Source organism: Acomys minous, assembly GCF_964271855.1.
Source record: "Acomys minous genome assembly, chromosome: 1".
Taxonomy (NCBI): domain Eukaryota; kingdom Metazoa; phylum Chordata; class Mammalia; order Rodentia; family Muridae; genus Acomys; species Acomys minous.
The window spans coordinates 182,678,743-182,696,132 of NC_140483.1; positions in this window are offsets into that span (position 1 = coordinate 182,678,743).

Below are 17,390 nucleotides of genomic sequence, written 5' to 3' on the forward strand. Positions count from 1 at the left end.
AAATGGCTCAATATTTCATCATCTTAAACTTATATACACTAATATAAAATATTTTCTGGAAGATAACTTTCAGCAGTAATTTGCTTATTTTGATTTCTAGGAAAGAAAACAACAACAACAAAACAAAATTTCCTGGAGAAAAATTGCCTCAGAGCAAGGGAGAGTTCAAACCAGCTCAGGGGAGAGTGGTCCACATCAAAGAGGAGGTAACTGGTGAAAACACTGTGCTCTCAGCATTCTGTGGCCTGAACTTACTCTCTGAAAACTCTTATCAAAAAGCTGAGAAAGAAAGCAGCAAGAATAAAGAACTGGTCCAGCGAACAAAGATCCAGAAATGTGGCCTGCACAACAGATGGGCCAACATAGGCCACAAGTTCTCATCCATGGACACAAAACCAGAACACAGACAGAAGATTACAAGAGGACGAGATGATGACTCACTCACGTGACAAAGATCTATGAGTGTCTGCATCTGGAGGAGGACTGAGGCTGCAGAGAAGTCTCCTGATAGGCCAGAGGCATAAAAGCCTGGCTTGCTGCACAAGTAAGAGATTAACAAAGCCCAGGCACCCGGAACACACATCTCTGATTTTTAAAGTCAAATTATAATCCCCATGACGAATTGCCCTAATTTCCACACTAGCCATTTTTTCTGAAAATTACTTCCACGATTAAAGGTTTTATGATCTAACTAAACCCTTTCCTGCAATATTTAAGGAGAAGCTACATCATCACCTGAGTGTAGCTACCCTAGCCTACCATAAAAGTCCTAACTATATGAAAATTTTGACCCAGACCTTAGCTTTAGTCCAGCTCTGTCTCACGCTTCAAGACTCCACAAAGATTCCCTGAAACAGGAAATAAATAACCGCATACTACCCTTGCTACGTTTCTTCACTGGCTAAATAATGCTAGAAAGTAAATCATTTCTGAGATTTTCTAGAACTTCAAAATAATTGCAATAACATAGTCACTACACAAATTTAAAGTGGACAAATGTCTGCAATTATGAATGGTCATCAGTTGAACTTTTAATTTATCATAATATATCCACTTTTATAAAAATGGTGTCTATCATTATTTATTAGCACAGATGAGACCCTGTTTCTTTATTCCCAATACTAAGCATCTTCTTCTCTTACAATGTCTACTGTTAGACACAAAAATAAGGAGTTGTATTTAAAGAACCATGGCACACCCATGCCTGTTCATAGTTGCATTTGATTGTAATTGAAGTACAGAGATGTCAAATACCCTGCCAAACTTCAGGTAGCTGCTAAAATTTTAGACAACCATTCAAATTACTAATTGTCTCACTCAAGTACTTTCTTTTTCTTGCTCTGTTGGAACAGTTTCATTTGTTCTTCTATCAGTAGAAGTGCTTATGCTTTGTACAAAACTGTCTATGCCTCTGATTTCCTTTTATCCCACACCTTGTTTTCTCGCTTTGTCTAGGTCCACTCCCTCCATTACATCTCGTTAATTCAGTAACCATTACCAAAACGTTTGCTATCCAGTTGGTTGTGGCAAAGTTTCCAAACTATAAAACTAAGATGTCTTTTTTATTCCTCTTTACAGTCTTATTTGCAATGAAAGACTTGGTTGAAGTCACAAAGACAGTTGTTAAAGAGGAGGATAGTTTTTTTTTTCCTGACCTATTTAGGAAAAGTGGATATGGTTCTCACATATGTAAAATAAAAGAAATCTTCAGTACAATTTTCAGTATGGGAAATCTAAAAAGCAAGAAACAGGATGTTTCCACTGATTCCGGCATACTGGATTGGAAATCCCTTCAGTCAGCCATTTCATCATCTCATTGTTAAGTGGTTGTGCGAGTTAAAGTGCTCATCTAGCAAGAAGCACGCTAAGAAGTTTTCTCAAAATTACACATAAATATGTGTTAAAAAGCTAATTAGAATTCAAAATCATTTTCTTCCAGTGGAGTAGATATTCAATGGTTCAACCACAAGAATTCAAGCATCAACATTAAAAAATTCTGTTCAAATTTTACTCATAAATATTTATCCAAATACTATACAGTAAATTATCTGGAAAATCAAATCTTTGTTTTCTTTTGGCCTAAGAAGGAAACAAATGTCCTGTGAGCTACAAAGACCACATGTCTCGCTCACGAATCTCTCCATTCTCCGTGTCAAATACCTAGAAGTTTCACAGCCAATGAGCATTATCTTTTTATTACAATTTTTATTAAATATTTTATATATACACTTACATTATTACACACATATATAATAAATTACTTACAGCAAGGAAAACCACAAAGCAAGCAGGAATTGTATATATGTTACATTCTTAGTGTTTTGGCTATTTGTATTTGGCAGCCTTGAAGAAAACTTCTTTCCTATCTTGGTGATTCTGAAAATCTGAATGTAAATCAGTATCTATCATATCTCATCATTATCAATTTAAAACATCTATCTAGACCTAAAAATGTCTTAACCCCTAAACAACTAATTGTATTTTAGTTTAATTGTAAAACTAAACTATCTGGTCTTCAACCCCATCAGAGACTTAGAAGGGATAAAATTAATTACCTGAGTATACAGGGAGTGCAAGTTATCAGCTTCCCAAATGATTATCTCTTAATATGTAAAAAATACTCTTTGGATCTGATGTTGACCTATATTTTTACTACCTATAATATGCAAATATTATTTAGAGTTTTGGAGCAAGGAAGACAAATATAGCTTAAACCCTGGTGGGAAAGCTCACAATAACTAAGTTTCTTGCTCTGATATAGGATTTCAGGAGACATGCCTAGCCTTTCTTTACTCTGTGCCATCATGTGTGCTGATCTCATTTCCTGAAATGTCATGGTATCTTCTTTACTAGCTTGAAATGCCTTCTTCCTTCTCCAGAACTCACTGCATGGTGATGATCCATGCTGTATTTCAAATCTACACACAGAGAAAATAGCACGGGCTTTACAATTGTCATCTATAACCATGGTCTGTTACAATAACAAAAAATTCATGCTGAAAATATCAGCAGCAAGCTTCTCTGAAATAGTGTTTCAGTGAATTTCAATGCAAACAGAAGAAGCATTGAGGATGTTAGGCAAGACAAATCTAGATGGGGAGCTGGCAAAGTGAGCACTGGCTATGGGCGGAAGATTAGAAACTCTTTAAAATGTCTGCTCTGCTTAACTTAGAACAGTTTCTCAGTTCAGAAGTACAAAATATCCAAAAAGTAATGATTTCTGCCTTTAAAAGTACACAGAGTTTTAGATCCTACACACTTTCTATCCCCTTAGTAAGAAAGATACTGAGAATGCTACTGTAGGAGCTCAAACACTTCTCATGCCTGAAATCCTGGTACTTGGGAAGCTAACATTGTCAGATTGTTGTCGGTTTGAGGCCTAACCATAATATGACACATTGTCTCAAATAAACAAAAAGTAAAACAAACAAACAAAGAAACATGAAACAAAACCTATATGATTTCTCTACTTTGGGTTTAACATATCTCTGATTTATATAAAAAAGATATACAAGAAAAATAACTGATTTTAACTACTTACTAAAACACATTGCCTAGCAAGTATCAAAATTTATATATTATTAATTTAGTAGAAAAATATAACAGAGACAGAAATACCATTATATTTATCAAAAGCCATAAAAAGCTTTGTGTTTTTCCAAAATAGTATCCAAGAGGAAAATATCATAAGTACAATTTACCTTATTTCGGAGAGCCATGTGATATATCGTGTACAATTTGAAATAGCTTTTATGGGTGACTGTAATGTACTTTAGAAATAAAACAACAGCCCAGGAATCTATTCTTCTGTCAGCTACTAATTCACTGAAGATAAACTTCCAGGAGTTCATTCTTGGCTCTGAGAGAAGCAATTTTCTCTCTTCATTGTGGGTTATTTTGAACATTGCAATTTTGTGAGTGCTTTAAAAATGTATAAATGGATTATGTATTTCTATGCTACCCTACACTGTCACCTTCAAATACCTAAAAAATACGACTATTTTTGACAGTGGATCATTTGATCTTTTCTTCCTCTAAAAAGTAAATATAAGAGATGATAAAGTTGCTAGATATATCTTTGGAGTAAATTTTAATATAACTCTCAAGAATTTAGAAACATGTAGTATTATTACATAGTAATCAGTTTCCATATTCTTGACTTCCTGATTTATCATCAGAACTCAGGATATCATGTGGCAGATATCCACATGAATTCTATGCTTCTCTAGCATAGGTCCTCAGTATGTTCTATGAGCAGAATGTATTCTCCAAATTTTCAATGTGATTCTGTAACCATTACAAACAGGACTCCACCATGTCAGCTCCCTACCTCAACATCAAGATCCATCACCCAGAAGCTGTAATATTTCATTCTCCATGATTTCTTTCAGGCAATATATGTAGAGTCATCAAAGGCCTACCTACAATCAGTGTTCCACTCTGAGAGCCAATAGCGTGTCACTGTTCCTTCTACAAAGTCTTTTTATGATTCACCAATAGCAAAACCATCATTCTGTTTGCTCAAGTGAAACAAGGCTCTCTTCAAAGTTCTCTCTGCCAATCTGTGATAAAATACTTGCTAAAAAGTTTTATTCTTGTTGTTCTATGACTTTCTTAAGAGCAGATATGTGACACTTTCTTTATTCATTTCTATAACATTTTCACAGTGTTTTTAGTTTTTTCTTTTGCTATGTTTTATCAGAACTAATTTTTGTACAAAATACTCTGATCACAGCTTCCTCTTCCTCAGCTCCTCCTCACATCACCACTTACTCAAATCTACATTTTTTATTCCTCTCTCTCTTTAGAGAACAAATAGACATTGGAAGTGGATGAAATGAGGGAACTGCGTGGGAGAGGGGGGTCTGGGGAAGAGAATGAAGGTTGGGATCATATGTTAGGAGAGCGGGGATGCTAGTAGCGAAAAGACAAACTGAGGAAGGAGGACATCTCTGAGGCAGGGCAGGCTCCTGGGAGGACACAGGACTGACTTCTTTAGCTGAGGCTCCTAGCAGCAGGGGACATGGAGACTGAAGTGGCCACCTCCTACCCAGATGAGACTTCCAGTGGAGGGAGGGGGACACCAACCCACCCACAAAACCTTAGATCCAAAACTTACGCCACCTGCAATATGTGCAGGGATAAAGAATGGAGCAGATATTGAGGAAATGGCCAATAAACGGCTGGCCTAACTTGAGACCCATCCCATGGGACAGAACCAGCCCCTCGCACTGTTAATGATGTTCTGCTATGCTCACAGACAGGAGCCTAGCATAACTGTCATTTGAGAAGCTCCACCATGGAGCAGATCGAAGCAGATGCGAGACCCACAGCCAAACATTAAGTGGAGCTCGGGGAGTCTTGGGGAAGAGTTGGAGGAAGGATAGAAAGACCTGGATGGGACAATAATCCCACAAGATGACAGAATCAACTCACCTAGGACCATGGGGGCTTACAGAGACTGAAGCACCAACCAATGAGCATGCATGGACTAGACCTACGCCCCCAATGCATACGGAATTGATGGGCAGCTTGGTCTTGATGTGGGTCCCCGAGCACGTGGAGAGGGAGCTGGGGGCTCTCTCTGACACAGATCCTGTTGCCTGTGTTTGGATCACTTTCCCCTAGCTGGGCTGCCTTATCTGGCTTTAGTGGAAAAGGATGTACTTAGTCCTGATGCCACTTGAGGTGCTGCAATGTGTTGGCCAGGGAAGGGGGAGCCTCCCTTTTCTAAGAAGGATGAGAGTAGAAAAGGTGAAAGAAGGTGGGGCCAGGAGAAAAGGAGGAAGGAGCCTGTGACGGAGATGTAAAGTGAATAAATAAATTTAATGTAAAGATAACATTTTAAAAGATCAAGCCAGAGTAAAACAAAACAAAAAAGCATGAAAAATACATATACAACAAGAGACACATACACGGAAAAAAACAAAAATTAAAAAATAAAACCATAATAAAAAAACATAATATATAAGCAAAAGACTGTAAGGCTTTAAACATGCCCAAACAAACATGATGAGACAAACAGCTCCACAAATGTGCTGGGCATATGTCTGGTCCTTAAGTGTGGTTTGTCTACCTAGTGATACTCCATTGGAAAAAAAACCTAATTATTCCTTTGGGGGTGGCTGACACTTGGAGATAGTTTCTGGGTTACAATGAGAGCTAGTGTGCTGTTCTTCTCTCAGTACCAGTACCCATCTGCTTAGATATGTGTACCCTTTCCACTCAAAAGCATCTTCTAAACAAATAAATACCTGAATAAATTCTAAGGTCCACAAACAAGAGAAAAATATATGGCAATTTTTTTTTCCGGAGACTGGCTTAATTCTCTTAATATGATTGGCTACAGTGGCACCTATTTTCCAACTTCATCCTTATGGCTGAAAAAAAAAATCAACATTCTCTTTAGCTGTTCTTCTGTTACTGAACATCTAGGTTGGGTGTATGATAAAGCAAGCTATTGAGCAGAGCAACATGGTACACACTGATGTGCAACAAGGTACACACTGATGTGCAACACGGTACACACTGATGTGCAAGCATCTTGGTGGTGTGCTGAGTTGGAATCACTGAGTGGAAACTTGGAGTAATAAGCCTGTGTCATATCATAAATCTAGTTTTGATTTTATTAGAAATCTCCTCACTGATCTTTAGAGTGGCTTGCAGAGTTTATGTTTCCACAAGCAGTGTATAAGAAGAGTACCTTTTTGTTCACTTTCCCAATCCTCATCAACACTTGTTGGTTTTCTCTTCTCAATGACTGCCACACTAACTGGTGTGCGACGGAGCCTCAGTGTCATTCTGATTTACATTTATCCTCTGGCCACCAAGAGGTTAAGTTTAAAAGAGACACAACTTGACGGTTTTCTCTTTCCATGTTTATTGACTTTCTTTTTCTCAATTGTATTCCACTTTATTAGTCATTTTCATTACTGTTTTATTTGAATTCTTATTCAGATTTTTAAAATTTTTATTTGTATTTTCTATATGTTAACCCTTTGTCAAAAACATAGCTGGCAAAATTTTTCTCTTGCTCTGTATGCCATCTTTGCACTATGCTGTCTCTTTGGCCACAAAGATGCTTTTTAATTTGATGATGCTCTGCAAAGCTCTATGCTCCACTCCAAAAGCCAATACTATTTCACTTGTAATAATACTCAAGGGATGAGGGAATCTGACTCAGAAAGGCCTTGAGTATTCCTGTATCTTGAAGTAGTTTTCCTACGTTGTCATCCAATACTTTCCAAGTTTCAAGTTTTACATTGAGGTCACTTGTACATTTGAAGTTGCCTTTTTAAATGAAAGATAGGGATATATACGTCATTTTCCTATAAATGGAAATTCAGTTTTTCCAGCAGTATTTGTTGAAGATGCTATCTTTTGACTTTCCTCCAATGTGCATTTTGTGCATTTTTGTCAAGAACCAGGTGACTGTAACTGCCTGAGTTTAAATCTGTGCTCCCATTCTCCACTGAGTAGAGTCTTGTAAACAAATAAATATCTGAATTTCATTCTCTTTTACAGAGCCTGGACACTCAGGAGGAACGTAGTTAACAACATGCCTACCTTGTCTAGACATGGATTTTTTATTGCTGTCTGACTTAATGCCTATGGTAATTGCTTCTAGCCTGTGCCACCCCTCAAGTTCCTTTTCCATATAGCAGCCAAACTGATATTATTAGAGCACAAATTAGAGCATGACCTTTCTCTGATTAAATTCCTCCAATGGTTCTGGACCAGCACTTAGAATTATATTCAAACTCCCTTTCTGGCTTTGCTGATCTATTCAGGGACATCTCCAGCCCTATGCCTCCTGCTCCTGCCTCAGACACAGTGGTCTTCTTTATGGTCCTGGAACATGTTCGTTTTCAAGTCATCTATTAAACTGCACATCCTCTTGGCCTAACATTCTGTGCTTCTCAGTCACAGCCAGCTAAACCCAACTAGTACTTCTGAGGGATTCTCCAAGCCTAGGCTTCAAAGCAGATGTCAAGGGCACTATCTGCTACATCATTCATTTTTCTGTTCCTAAAAACACTTACCACTTTCTGATATATGTCCAGTTATGAAATTAATATCTTCTACTATGATAACTTTATAAAATAAAGGGCTTCATTTATTTTATTTCCTAAAGCATCCTTGGGCCTTAAAACAGTGCCTGAAATGTAGACAGCATTCAATACCTGGTTATTCAATGAATAAAGATAGTTTTGCCTCTATATTTTAACTATTTATTTATAGACAGGATCTTACTGTGTAGTCTTGGATAAACTGGACTTTATTATGTACACCAGGTTCGCCTTGAACTGAGAGAGCCATCTGCCCCTGCATCCCAAGTACTAGGTTTGGAAGCATGTGTCACTTTACCCAGAATTTTAGCCAGTTACTTAACTTAAAAAGTATATTTGCAATTAACCAGCTTGAAATATCATCAACCCATCATCAATCAATAACAGCATATATTCAAAAGCTATGGCACTCCACATTTATAAAAATGAAGGATGTAGTCATTTATTCTCACATGATCAGAAGATAGACAGACATAGATGTTTCCAATGCAAACTACAATTTCTCAATATGTTTCCTACTGATGCTCTGCCTGGCCTCAAGTTAATGACAATCCCTGCTTCAGCTCTCAAGTGTTAGGATTACAGGTCTGAGCCACCTGAACCACACCCCCAGTTTCGAAGTCTTCTTTAGGGTTAGTTACTGATGTATTCGGTTCTAATTTAAGTCCAGGTTAACTGATAATAACATTTTCACTTAACTTGTTATGAATTATGAGGAGTTTGAGAGATGGCTCATCAGTTAAGAGCAACTACGACTCTTACAGAGGATCCTGAGCTAAATTTTTAGCAATCTTTCACTTGTAGTTCTAGGGGATTGGGCTTCCTGCGTTTACGTGGTACACATAAACAAGCAAGGACAACATCCACGCAAAAATCAGGAGCTATACCTCAACTGATAAAAGCCCATAAAATTTTTCGGAACTTTGACCACAGCATTGTTTTTGATAAAGAAATGACACAATATTTATTTATTGAAGTACTCTGCCCTCACTCTTGGGATTGTTAGTCTAGCAGAAATTGATCCTTAAATACCTACTGGTCTCACATCTGTACTCACCTGTGCTCACGTACATAAGCATCAAAGACATAGACAAAGGCTTATAGCAACAAACCCGGTAGCCAGCTGAGGCGTGTGAGGAGTCCAAGCCCAAAGCACAAGGAAGTTCTCACTCTCAAGGTCATGGAAGTGCTGACCTTAAATTCTGCACAATTTTATATATTGCCTTTACACAAATTTTCTTATATGTAACCCTACGTCTATGTTTGGGGCAGCTTGGAGCCAAAACTGAGGACTGCAGAGTTTCAAAGCCCCCACTCCCCTGCCTCCAGACCAGACAAAGTTTGAGGTGTTACTCATGCTCTGCTTGACCTGTTTGTTGTTGTTTGTTTGTTTGTTTGTTTATTTTGTCTTTTTGGTTTTTCTGAACTCACGTCCTTCACTAGCTGTTTTTTTGCCCTGGAATTTCCCTATCTGCATTCCCTTTCCTTTTATTACTTTTTGTTAAAAAAGCACTTAGTGAGTCCAGACTTAGTGATGACCTCATCGGGTACATGAGCAGGTACATGTGGAGCCTCAGCAGGTGCTGCCTATAGGTTTTCAAAAACCATTCCAACAGGCAACGATGGAAATCTGTTGTTATATGGAACAACAATTAAGGGAAAGAGGCCATGAATTTTAAAGATACTGGTGCAGGAAGCCAGTGGCATGTGGGAGGGCTTGGAAGGAGGAAAGGTAAGGAGGAGAAAATAATATAGTTGTTTTATAACCTCAATACATTAAAAAGTAACAATTTTTGTCAATTTATAAAAATAATACCTACCCATCTCTTTGAAGTGAATATATCCCTGGAGTTATTGAGTGCAGTCCCTTTGCCTCCATTGTTCTTGATTGGTTTCTAGTTCTGCTTTGATATTTGCTGACTATATCAACAACTACTATTGATATACTCAGTATTTATTTTGCCTCATTGTTTTGAAGTTAGTTTAGATGACTTTGATCCAACATTATATCCCTTTTACATTACTAATTAATTATCTCTTAGGATCAGAGTTAAGTTCATACTTTATGCTCCAAAATTTATTTTCTGTTTTATGAATTACAAATAAGATGCAATATAAAAGTTTTTTCAATCTTTCTTTAGAATTTTAAAACTTGCTAATAAGTGTCAAACTAGGTAAGGTCCTTTAATTAAAACATTCCCTTGCTTTCACCTCTTACTAACCTGGTCTAGGAAAGCCATGAACATAGTCTAGTCTGCTTAAAGCAACTGTGGATGCATGTCAATTCTAGAATAACCCCTTTATTTTATGGAGCAAAGACTCTCCATATGTAGTCAAAGAATGGAACTCTGAAGGCAGTCAGTGGACTATAAGGGAACGTTCCAGCATGTCAGGTAACTGTGGTTACCTGAAGAAGCTCAAAAGCCAAGCACCTGGAGCCAAACTCAATCTCTATTGATTTATAAAAATAACAAGATTAGGTAATGCTCCTAGTAAATAATTCTTGGCATTATATAAAAACATATTTGATTTATAGGTAACAATTAATACTAAATTTATAACTTATGAAACTTAAAGTACATAAAAATCATGCATGAAAATCACCATTTTTGATGTTATAAAATGTAAAAGAACTAATGAAACTTTATAATCCTATTATAGACCATTAGAGAATCTTGGCATCCCTCCATAGAACCCTGATTCCTACTTTCAGAATGATTCCTTTAAGGGAAACAAACATGAGATGCTAAGAGTGTGAATTCCAGAGTCTTATAAACTTCCTTTAAACCCATACTCTAGCAAAAATGCTCTGCATGCTTTAAGACAATGAATTTGACTCTCTCCACATATAATGTGATAATTATAGAATCTACTTGCTAGCTTTATCATGAATAATACATGATATTTCTGTTTAGTTCATCTATTATTCTGACAAAGCACCTGTTACTTCCATTGTATAGACCCAAGAGTCAACAGAACTTCCCACTAAAAATTATCTCTGCTCTCTACCTTGATGCATTTTTTTTATTGAAAATTGATACTACCTCTTGAGTTAAAATATTCAAGGTAGATATCTCTGAAATTTTACCTTCAATATCAAAACCACTTGATACAATCATTTGGATATTGCTAACATAGTGGAGGTAACTATAACAGCACCCATTCTACAATTAGCGTTATGTGGTTTTGATCCAATATCTTTGAAGTCCATAAAATTGAAGATGATTCACCTTATAGTGCTATAAAGATCATCTTTCATAATTGTTGCTTTTGGCATGTTTTATGGCTAATTTTATTTGCCAAGTTGACACATCTGAAAAGAATCTCAGTTGAAAAACTGCCTCTAGCAGATGGGCCTATTAGCATGTCTATGAGGACTTTTCTCAGTTACTAACTGATATAGTAGAACATCCCACTGTGAATGGTGCCATTATCTCTACAGAGGTGGAGCTGGCCTATATAAGAAAAGTAGCTGAGAAGACCAGGTAGAGCAAGCCAGGTGAAACAAGCCATGTGGAGTAACTGGTAAGCACTATTCCTTCATGGTTTCTGCTTCAGGCTACTGCCTTGATTACTGGCTTGCCTTCTTTTGATGATAGGCAAATTAGCCCTTTCTTCTCCAAGTTGCTCAATGTCCAAGTGTTCATAGAAAACAACCTAGACCACTGGGCCAGAAAGACACAGGCAAAAATTGACAACAACTTATCCAATAATAAAATGATTTACTTGTGATTTTGTAATTTTTTTCACAAAGCAAATGCATCTTCCTGTATAATCATGATGCTCTCTGATCAAATTTCGGCATGCATTTTTTAGGCATGAATCTTTAGTATTGAAGTTCCACCTTTCCAAATTCCAGACACAAGACAAATGTTGAGAAAAGCATACCTCTATATAATTCTCCATGTCTAGGATTCCTAAGACCAATAACCTCATGCTAAGCCTAAGCACACAAATTGAGAGGATATTGCTTAAGCTTCAAAAGAAGACGAACAGACATCCTAATGGATTGGGAGTTTTAAGAGTTCCACAGGTATGAATCATAAAGAAGCTTAGCCTTGATTCGACTTTCCCATCCTCAGAGAAGAGAAGATTAAGCAAGATCACGGACATGGACACCATGCTAGGCCTTTTCAAGTCTTAGGAGGGGAAAACAGGTTGAGCAGGATGAGTTGGTTGAGTGGCTACAGAGAGAAAACATTCAAGGGAACTCACGGACTGGAGTTGATAAGGAAGAAGACCCCAGGCAATCAAGTCAGTTTTCTCTGCAGGAAATCTTACCAGACTCTGACACCAAAGCAGTAAACACATTGTTTAGACTAGTTTAGGATTAGAGTTGATAATGTAAAGATTTCAGAATCTAAGATGACAAATTTAAAAATGGGCAGGTATGAAAAACATAATTAGCACATGTGGCTCCAGATTAAAATATCTCCTTTTCCTTTTCCGTTAATGATCACTGTGCTCCTGTTCCTGGGCTCTGAGGGATACAATAAGGACTAGAACAGAATTTCTTCCATAATCACTGAAAAGCAAGCTGGTAGAGTTCAGTTTTCTTTCTTTTTTTTTTTTTAGTTCATTTTTCTATGTGAACTAAAATATTAAAATAATACTAGCAATGACATAGAAAGCGAATAAAGACTAGATTGCACAAAAATAAACATGGAAGAATGACAAACGCTGAAACAGTTCATAGTTTGATAATGTACCTTTCATCGAGGTCAGGTGTCATTGTTTATCTTACTATTGTAAGCGTACTCGTGTGCGTATGAACTAAAAGTTATTTTCCAACTACAAGTCTAAGAAATGTTAATGATCTATTTCACCTCTGAAAAACACATATTCCACAATTATAAATAAAGACTACTGGCTTGGAATGATAATAAAAATAATCCTAACCAAAACAATGTGAAGGCATAGTTATTTGGGGAGCTTAAGAAGCAAAGACCCACCCAGATTTCTTTTTTGCTTCTTCTGTTAAGGTAGGGAATGCATGAATGTGTCAAAGCACACAGAAATATCCTCTGTAGAGGGGATATTTAGAAAGTCAAAGTCTCTAGATCCAGGTTTTTAAAACATGACTGCCATTTCCCGTAGTCTGGACACAGAAAGCAGTGTAGGAAGCACATGGAACCTCCATACTGAACTCTAGGGCTTCCATTAGCATCGGCTTCAGGAAGAACACCACCTTCTACAGGTGTTCAACAAACAGACAACTAAGCTCTACCTAATGGCTCCCATCAAAAAGTAGTGGATCAACTACAGATGCCCTGGTAAATTCAACAAAGAATATGACTCCATTTTTGAGGTTTGATTATTGATGGCTTCCATGCTCCACTCCACTTCTCCACATTGACACTAGTGGGGAAGTCAGTGCTCATGCCATCCACATTATGTCACCACTGTGGAAACCCAAAGCCAGACTCTACTTGTTTATCCAAATACCCTTGGACTTCTTTGAGAAATGCGCTCTGATCTGCTCAGAATCCCTCACAGTGTGATAGATCCTTAATACCCTCTGGGTAAAAGTGTATGGATATGCCTTAAGCCAAACTTTGAATTTGCTTCTGAAGGAATTGATAATAGTTTCTCAAATCATAGTGGTCTTTTTTTACTCACACTTTTGAAAACTTTCTCTATGGCTACACTAGCTACTTTTCTGTTGCTGTGATAAAACACAATGACAAAGGAAACTTGTAGAGAAAAAAGTTTATTTGGGCTTAAGGTTCCAAAGGATTAGCGTCCATAATAGTTGGGACACAGTGGCAACAGGTGGCAGTCATGACAGCGGGAATGGGAAGCTGTGAACTAACCATGTCTTGAAACTCAAGCACGAATCTGAGAGAGAAAATTGCAAGTGGTACAAGAATTTTTATGTCAATGCTCACCTCTTTTGACGTACTTCTTAAAGCAAGGCAACATCTCCACCTAAACTTCCCCAAACAGCACCACCACCTGGAGACCAGGTGCTCAAGTGCCATGACTGTGGTGGACATTTCTCATCCAAACCACCACAGTGACTTAAAGTAACTCAGAGACACTTTTAGTAGAACTTTTTTCCTTTAGAATTAAAGGTCTTTTTACCCATGAATTCTCTTTCATTCCATCGAGTTCTCTATCAATTGTTTTTTATGTTTCTGTGACCTTTATTATGAAGCATGCTACCTTTGTGAATAAGAACTTTGAAGGCTGGTGTCTCAGAACAGTCACTAAAAACAAACAGAAATTTCTTTGAACACAGAAAAACACAGAATGGAGAGATATTGCAACAGATGTAAATATATTTTAATTTCTCAGGAAAACTCAAGATTGTATTAACATCATATTATCATCTATTGTAACCCCTTTTGAAACTAAAATATGCCTGTAAGAATGACAGACCATACCAAACACTACAGAGCGTTGTAGTTAAAATCATCTTTGGGACACAGATTGGGCCATAGTGTATTGTAGAAAAAAGTGAGTGGAGTGTTCATAAGAGACCCTGTAGGGAGAACACAGTTAAGAAAGGTCTATTGATAAAATCTGCTTCTAATAGCCAATAAACTTAGGAAAGAGGAAGAGATAGGTGTGCTCATTATTTGTGCTACTCTGACAATTTCTATAACTAATAGTAAAATAGCAATAGAAATGCACACAATGCCAATGGGTATATTATTTTCATAATATAGTTAGTTAGTTAGTTAGTTAGTTAGTTAGTTAGTTAGTTAATGGGCTATCTGGTCTTAACAAACATTCACGTTTAGATCACATAGCTCTGATCTTCACTGTGTAACTGAGATAGTAACTCCTTCTCATTATGATGATCAGTTTTCATTATTAACTGGACATGATTTAAAATCAGCTTAGAAGCAAACCTCTGAGTGTATCTATGAAAGTATTTCCAGGGAGATCTAACTTAGGAAGGAAGACTCACACTGATTGTGGGTGTCACCATCCCATAGGATGGGGCACCAGCATCATAGATCTCAACACCCTGCATGGAACACAACGTTACCCGGCTCCTCCCACTCCTGCCACCACGTCTGCTTTGCAGGATAGTGTAGTACCCTTCATACTGTGAACCTAAATAAGTCCTCCCTCCCACAGGTGCTCCTTGTCTGCTTCCTTCACAGCAAACAAAGAACAAACTAATACACAAATTAAGATAAGTAAAGTTCATTATAGAAATGGTACATAAAAGCAATATGTAAATTATATTAATAATACCATTTATTATAATGCTACTAAAACTGCCAACACTCTTTAATTGCTGTTGAGGCAACAACATTCAATTTCTTTCTATTTTCTTTTAGTTAGTTTATTTAGTGTGTGCACGTATGTGTGTGTGTGAAAGAGAGAAAGGAGGGAGAGAGAGAGAGAGAGAGAGAGAGAGAGAGAGAGAGAGAGAGAGAGAGGGAGGGAGGGAGGGAGGACGTGTGTGCTACAGCATGCATATAGAAGTCAGAGGACAATCTGCAGGAGTTGGTCCTTTCCTATTACCTGTGTGCCTGGGATGGAACTCAAGTCACCAGACTTGGCAGCAAATGCCTCAACTCCTGAGCCATCTCACTGTCACAAAATTCTTAAAAGAAAATTTCCATGCTGTGCTTTAAAAAGGCAATGAAAATAATTTTATGAAACAATCTATCAAGACATTTTTGTTTGAAAGTACAGATAGGTACCATACATTGATGTTGAGCTTTTGAAAGGTAAATTGTTACATCATATAAAACTGTTTAAAACATGTATATTGTAGAGACTTTTGTTGTTGTTGTTGTTGTTGTTGTTGTTTGAGACAGGCTTTCTTTGTGTAGCCTTAGTTGTCCTGAACTCTTTGTAAACAAGGCTGGCCTTGAACTCACAGAGATCCACTTGCCTCTGCTTCTCCGAGTGTAGGGATTACAGGCATGTACCATCATGCTCAGCTAAAACAGAATATATACATCCAATGTCCTTAGATGTGGTCATTACTGTGTGTGGCGAGTCAATAAGGTATACTATAAGCCATGCACTACAAGATCAGATACCACAATGGTTAAATTCCTTACTTGTTAACTATGCTGTCATTATCAAGCTGCAAATTGTCTCCAAGATTCAGTTATTTCTTTGTTAAAATGAGCACAATTATATTACTGACTTTGTAGAACTATAAGAAGAGTAACAAAATTACTGCAATCAAGAAAACTGCATGGGATTTATCCATTCTCAGTTAAGTGCCAGATTTATTAGATATGAAAAATTATCTTTATTACTTATAATTGTGAATTAAAACTTATTTTAACTACATCAAAACAAAAATAATTATTAAATAAAAATATACTATATGTATTATGGACTATTTTAATGCATAAATAATTTCATATAACAATATAGCATTTCAAAGTAAAATATAAAATAAATTAAAATTATTTTTTATCTTTAAATAAAATATATTGAAAACAAACATGTAAGAGTGATCATTTATCTTTGATATAATAACAAAACACTATTATTTATTCTTTATTTATATTTAAAATGTTTTAAACAGAGATTTTTCTTTTTTTGGAGGTTAGCAATATCTGCAAATTTATTTTTATCCCTAAGAAATATATACACAAACAACTGTTGTTCAAGTGCAGATAGGCCTTTGTCTAGCATATATTCTTAGTTATATCACAAGCATTATCATATGAATATCTGTATCTATTCTTTAGCACAGCTAAACTATGATAGTACTTAACATTTCTCTATTATACATAGTCTGCAGTTAAAAATTATAGAATTGGATGATCACTTGGCTTCTCGCCCTTGAAAGATCAGTACAACCTCTCTGGTCAATACTTTAAAACAATGAAACATGGGAAAGGCTAGAAGCTATGAAAGCTCCATTTGGACACATGTGCATATCGTTAGAATGAAAAATGCCCCCTGGTTATAAGTGACAATATGGTCCTCAGGGAAGTGGAACAAAGATGACAACTGAGTGAAAATGCAGAGACAGGGATCAGTGTTGCTACACACACACACACACACACACACATACACACACACACACACACAGTGGGGAAAATAAGAATGATCCCCTAGGCACCAGTTTCTCTGACTAAACCACTGCCCCTTGGTGTGGCCTTGACCTATCTGAGTGGACACGTGTCTAAGGAGGTGACATAAAGCACCAGTAGTAGCTAATAATGAGGTCATGTGGTTGCATTCCTATGCCTTAGAAAACTAAGTGCAATGTTGGGCAGATGGTTCCACGAGAAAAACCACTATTCACACATGTATGAGGACCTAATTTTGAATCTCTTGAGCCTACTCCAAAGACCTACATGTAGTGTAAGCATCAGTCATCCCAGCCCT